This window comes from Triticum dicoccoides, chromosome 4A (genome assembly GCF_002162155.2).
Source record: "Triticum dicoccoides isolate Atlit2015 ecotype Zavitan chromosome 4A, WEW_v2.0, whole genome shotgun sequence".
NCBI classification, from domain to species: Eukaryota; Viridiplantae; Streptophyta; class Magnoliopsida; order Poales; family Poaceae; genus Triticum; species Triticum dicoccoides.
Genome location: NC_041386.1, coordinates 20,800,068 through 20,806,720, shown reverse-complemented (window position 1 = coordinate 20,806,720; position 6,653 = coordinate 20,800,068).

Genomic DNA, 6,653 nt, shown 5'->3' with positions numbered 1-6,653 from the left:
GCTGGGGCGGCTCGGGGCTAGGGTTCCCTGGGGCTGGGCCGGCTTATAAAGCCACCTCGGGCTGGAGTCCTAGCCGGACACGGCCCGTAGGTCGGTTCGTTTTTTTTATTAACGCGCAGAATAAAAATAGAAAGAAATACTAAACGGACTCCAAAAATTCCGAAATAAATTTTCACGGGCTTCTAAAATCAAGCTGCACAAGGTGAACATTTATTTGGGACCTAAATGCAATTTTGAAAAATGCACATTTTTCCTAAATTCAAATAAAACACCAAAAAACTCCAAAATAAAATCTTATTTGATTTTATTATTTGATCCTCAATATTTCTTTATTTTGGGAAAGTCATTTTATTCCCTCTCTCATATTTTTGTAATAGAAATAATTGATGATAAAATAAATAAAATCAAATGATCCTATTCTCAAAATTTGAGAAAACTCAAATATGAAAATAACGAAACCCCCAACTCTCTCCGTGGGTCCTTGAGTTGCTTAGGATTTCTAGGATCAACCAAAATGCAAAATAAAATATGATATGCATAGATGATCTAATGAATAATATTCCAAATTGAAAATTTGGGATGTTACAACACCAAAAAGTCAAAGCTTGGGGATGCCCCGAAAGGCATCCCCTCTTTCGTCCACTTCCATCGGTAATTTACTTGGAGCTATATTTTTATTCACCAACATGATATGTGTTTTGCTTGGAGTGTCTTGTATTATTTGTGTCTGTTGTTGTTAGTGTGCCACAATCATCCTTGCTGTACACACCTTTTGAGAGAGTCATACATGAATTAGAATTTTATAGAATACTCTATGTGCTTCACTTATATCTTTTGAGCTAAGTAGTTTTGCTCTGTGTGCTTCACTTATATCTTTTGAGCGTTGTAATTTTGCTCTATGTGCTTGACTTAGATCTTTTAGAGCATGGTGGTGGATTTGTTTTAAAGAAACTATTGATCTCTCATGCTTCACTTAAATTATTTTGAGAGTCTTAATAGCATGGTAATTTCTTAATAATAATATGCTTGGTATTGAAGATTTGTGAAACTTTCTTTTGAGTGTGTTGAATACTAAGAAAAGTTGGATGCTTGATAATTGTTTTGAGGTGTGGAGGTAGTAATATCAAAGTCATGCTAGTAGAGTAATTGTGAATTTGAGAAGTGCTTGAGTTAAAAGTTTGCAAGTCCCGTAGCATGCACGTATGGTAAACGTTATGCAACAAATTTGAAACATGAGGTGTTATTTGATTGTCCTCCTTATGAGTGGCGGTCGGGGACGAGTGATGGTCTTTTCCTACCAATCTACCCCCCTAGGAGCATGCGCGTAATACTTTGGTTTTAGATGGCTTGTAGATTTTTGCAATAAGTATATGAGTTCTTTATGACTAATGTTGAGTCCATGGATTATACGCACTCTCACCCTTCCATCCTTGCTAGCCTCTTCGGTACCGTGCATTGCCCTTTCTCACATCGAGAGTTGGTGCAAACTTCGCTGGTGCATCCAAACCCCGTGATATGATACGCTCTTTCACACATAAACCTCCTTATATCTTCCTCAAAACAGCCACCATACCTACCTATTATGGCATTTCCATAGCCATTCCGAGATATATTGCCATGCAACTCTCCACCATCCAGTTTATCATGACACATTCATCGTTGTCATATTGCTTAGCATGATCATGTAGTTGACATAGTATTTGTGGCAAAGCCACCATTCATAATTTTTTCATACTTGTCACTCTTGATTCATTGCATATCCCGGTACACCGCCGGAGGCATTCATATAGAGTCATACTTTGTTCTAGTATCGAGTTGTAATCATTGAGTTGTAAATAAATAGAAGTGTGATGATCATCATTCAATAGAGCATTGTCCCAATAAAAAAGGCCAAATAAAAAAAGAAATGCCAAATAAAAAAAGGCCAAATAAAAAAGGCCCAAAAAAGGGGCAATGCTACTATTCCTTTTTCCACACTTGTGCTTCAAAATAGCACCATGTTCTTCATATAGAGAGTCTCTTGAGTTATCACTTTCATATACTAGTGGGAATTTTCATTATAGAACTTGGCTTGTATATTCCAACAATGGGCCTCCTCAAGTGCCCTAGGTCTTCATGAGCAAGCAAGTTGGATGCACACCCACTTAGTTTTCTTTTGTTGAGCTTTCATACATTTATAGCTCTAGTGCATCCGTTGCATGGCAATCCCTACTCCTTGCATTAACATCAATCGATGAGCATCTCCATAGCCCTTTGATTATCCTCGTTGATGTGAGACTTTCTCCTTTTTTGTCTTCTCCACATAACCCCCATCATTATTCTATTCCACCTATAGTGCTATATCCATGGCTCACGCTCATGTATTGCGTCAAAGTTTATGAGTTTGAAATTATTAAGGTATGAAACAATTGCTTGGCTTGTCATCGGGGTTGTGCATGATGAGAGCATTCTTGTGTGACGAAAATGGAGCATGACTAAACTATATGATTTTGTAGGGATGAACTTTCTTTGGCCATGTTACTTCAAGAAAACATAATTGCTTTGTTGGTTTGCTTGAAGCATTATTATTTTTATGTCAATATGAACTTTTGTCTTGAATCATCCTAATCTGAATATTCATACCACAATTAAGAAGATTTGCATTGAAATTATGCCAAGTAGCACTCCACATCAAAAATTCTCTTTTTATCATTTACCTACTCAAGGACGAGCAGCAATTAAGCTTGGGGATGCCTTATACGTCTTCAACATATCTATAATTTTTGATTGCCCCATGCTATATTATCTACTGTTTTGTACTATATTGGGCTTTATTTTCCACTTTTATATTATTTTTGGGACTAACCTATTAACCGGAGGCCCAGCCCAGAATTGTTGTTTTTTGCCTATTTCAGTGTTTCGAAGAAACAGAATATCAAACGGAGTCCAAACGGAATAAAACCATCGGGAACGTGATTTTCTCACCAAACGTGATCCAGGAGACTTGGACCCTGCTCCAAGGAACAAAAGAGGCGGTCACGAGGGTGGGGGAGCCCCCCCCCTAAGGCGCGCCCCCCTGCCTCGTGGGCCCCTCGGAGCTCCACCGACGTACTCCTTCCTCCTATATATACCTATGTACCCCCAAATGAACAGAAAAGGAGCCAAAAACCTAATTCCACCGCCGCAACTTTCTGTATCCACGAGATCCCATCTTGGGGCCTGTTCCAGAGCTTCGCCGGAGGAGGGCCGTCATCACGGAGGGCTTCTACATCATCATAGCCCCTCCGATGAAGTGTGAGTAGTTTACCTCAGACCTTCGGCTCCATAGTTAGTAGCTAGATGGCTTCTTCTCTCTTTTTGGATCTCAATACAAAGTTCTCCCCCTCTCTTGTGTAGATCTATTCGATGTAATCTTCTTTTTGCAGTGTGTTTGTTGAGACCGATGAATTGTGGGTTTATGATCAAGTCTATCTATGAATAATATTTGAATCTTCTCTGAATTCTTTTATGTATGATTGGTTATCTTTGCAAGTCTCTTCGAATTATTCGTTTGGTTTGGCAAACTAGATTAGTAGTTCTTGCCATGGGAGAAGTGCTTAGCTTTGGGTTCGATCTTGTGGTGTCCTTTCCCAGTGACAGAAGGGGCAGCAAGGCACGTATTGCATCGTTGCCATCGAGGATAACAAGATGGGGTTTATTTCATATTGCATGAATTTATCTCTCTACATCATGTCATCTTGCTTAAGGCGTTACTCTGTTTTTAACTTAATACTCTAGATGCATGCTGGATAGCGGTCTATGAGTGGAGTAATAGTAGTAGATGCAGAATCGTTTTGGTCTAGTTGTCATGGACGTGATGCCTATATACATGATCATGCCTAGATATTCTCATAACTATGCTCACTTCTGTCAATTGCTCAACAGTAATTTGTTCACCCACCGTAGAATACTTATGCTCTTGAGAGAAGCCACTAGTGAAACCTATGGCCCTAGGGTCTATTCTCATCATATCAATCTCCGTTACTATAATCTTGCTTTGCTTTTTTACTTTGCCTTTACTTTTCGCTTTGCATCTTTGTACCAAAAATACCAAAAATATTATATCTATCAGATCTCACTCTCGTAAGTGACCGTGAAGGGATTGACAACCCCTAATCGCATTGGTTGCGAGTAGCTATCATTTTCTGCAGGTACGAGGGACTTGAGCGTGGCCTCCTACTGGATTGATACCTTGGTTCTCAAAAGCTGAGGGAAATACTTACGCTACTCTGCTGCATCATCCTTTCCTCTTTGAGGAAATCCAATGCAAGCTCAAGAGACAGTAGGGCACAAGATCGTAGTTGAGGTATCAAGCTAAACATCGAAGTCCACACGGAACTACTAGCGAGACTGACGTCTCTCTGCAAAACATAAAATAGGCAAACGTGAGTACAAATGTACCCAGCAATACTTACATCAGAACTATCTATATATGCATAGGTATCAATAAAGGGCGTGGTGGAGTTTAACTGCAGCAAGCCAGCTTTGACTCGGTGGCTATCCTGAACTACGACTGCAAGTAACTCTTTTGAGGTGGCGCACACGAGTCCACATATTCACCAATCAATACACCACTATGGATCCGCTCCCGTCTCCCTACGAGAACGCCATCCATAGCACTCATGCTTATCTTGCGCATTTTAGAGTATCCACTTTCACTTGTCTATGAACTTTACAGGCAACCCAGAAGTCCTTTACCACGGACACGGCTATTCGAATGGACCATTTATAACCCTGCAGGGGTGTACTTCTTCACACACGCTCTCGCCACTTACCACCATGTACACGTCGTGTATCTCGGCAACCTTCATGCGGAAGCCTGGTGAGGGAGTCAGCCACGACCTGACTAACCACACAAGTCTCTAGTCCAGGTTTATCGCCTATTCGGGTTCCATCCGAGAGGAGATCCAGCCGGGGTTTCGCTCACAGCCCCAAACGATGTGTGCCGGGTTCTCGAGATACCAAACAGGCACTCAGTACATCGGGCCACGGTGTATCTCCCGCATCATAGCCCACCCCTAGGGTCAGCGCTACGCACGGTCGCCAACACATATCCTACAAACACCAGAAACTAGTTGCAACTCCTGGACAGAGGACAAGGGCGGTTAATAAGTCGAGAGGGTCAATTAAGGATCCCAATGAGTGGTAGTAGTTGTTCATGGATCACAAACACAGAACTCAGTTCCTGAGGACGGCTTCAATGAGACAACCCACCATGTACTCCTACATGGCCTCTCACTGCTACCTTTACCAAATCATGTTCACACACTTAGCTCACACACAGTAGGACATGTTCATCACCATTCCAATTCATTCCCGATGAATCAGACCCGACTCAACTCTAAGCAGTAGCAGGCACGACAAACAAGCATGAATGAGTAGGCACAGCAGGGCTCAAACAACTCCTACTCATGCTAGTGGGTTTCATCTATTTACTGTGGCAATGACAGGTCATGCAGAGGAAAAGGGGTTCAGCTACTGCAGCATGTAACAGTTGAATCGATGTTGTCATAATGCAGTAAAAGAGAACAGGAGCGAGATAGTGGGATTGTATCGGAATGAACAAGGGGGTTTTGCTTGCCTGGCACTTCTAAAGATAATATAGCTCTTCATCGGTGTCATCAAACTCATTGTCGGGACAACGTCTATTGAGAGGGGACAAATACCGGCAACAGAGAAGGAAAACACAATCAATGCAATGCACAATAAGATGCATGATCATGACATGTCAATATGTTGTGTTTTGAGCTAATGCAACTAGCAACATGTTAAATGGAGTTTGTTTGAACCTTAGGTTCAAATTCAAACTCCATATGTGAGGGTTTAAATGCCATTTATATGATTTTTCCTAAACAGCAGCCATAAGTTGTTCCAACATGAATGAAAATGGTACAGATGGATAGATTGGATTTTTCTGATCATTTTTCATATATAATTTATTTCATTTGGAGTTACGGTGTAATTGCTATGAATGTTAGAAGTTTAGGATATTTTCTGAAATTTCCTGGATTTATATCTAAATAAGAAAATCCAGTTAACTGCATTATGATGTCATCACTACATCAACATGGCGTCAGCAGGTCAACCGGGTCAAATCTGACGTGTGGGTCCTACATGTCAGCGTAACAGTGGCAAATTGGGCTTAATTAATTCCTAACCAAAACATTAGCAGGGATGGGACCCACTGTCAGTGGCTCAGTGGTGCGGTTAGGGCTAATTAAGCATGCCACATCGGCATGGCCGGGGTTAACCGCCAGCGACCATTGACCACGGCGGAGGCTCGCCAGAAACACTGCTCCGGCAGTATTTCGATGCACCGAGGGCACTAGGAGATGCCCCTTTCTCGCCCCCATCCAACGGACCAAGCTAGAGGGCGTGGGGTGGTCGGAATCTCGCCGGCGTTGAGGTTTGGCGGCGGCAGAGCCACGGGCTCGAGGCAGGCAATAGCTGCGGTGCACGGAGGTAGGCGTGGCTGGTGGCACTAGGTTGCTAGGGAGGTGGTGAGCATGGTAGCACACACGGATGCGAGCTGCAGTGGCTGTAACCACGGTGGCGACATGGCCGGCGGCAGTGAGGTTTCGGCTCCGACGACTAACGCGGCTAGGAGACGATATCGAGCTCGGGGAGCAGGGGGA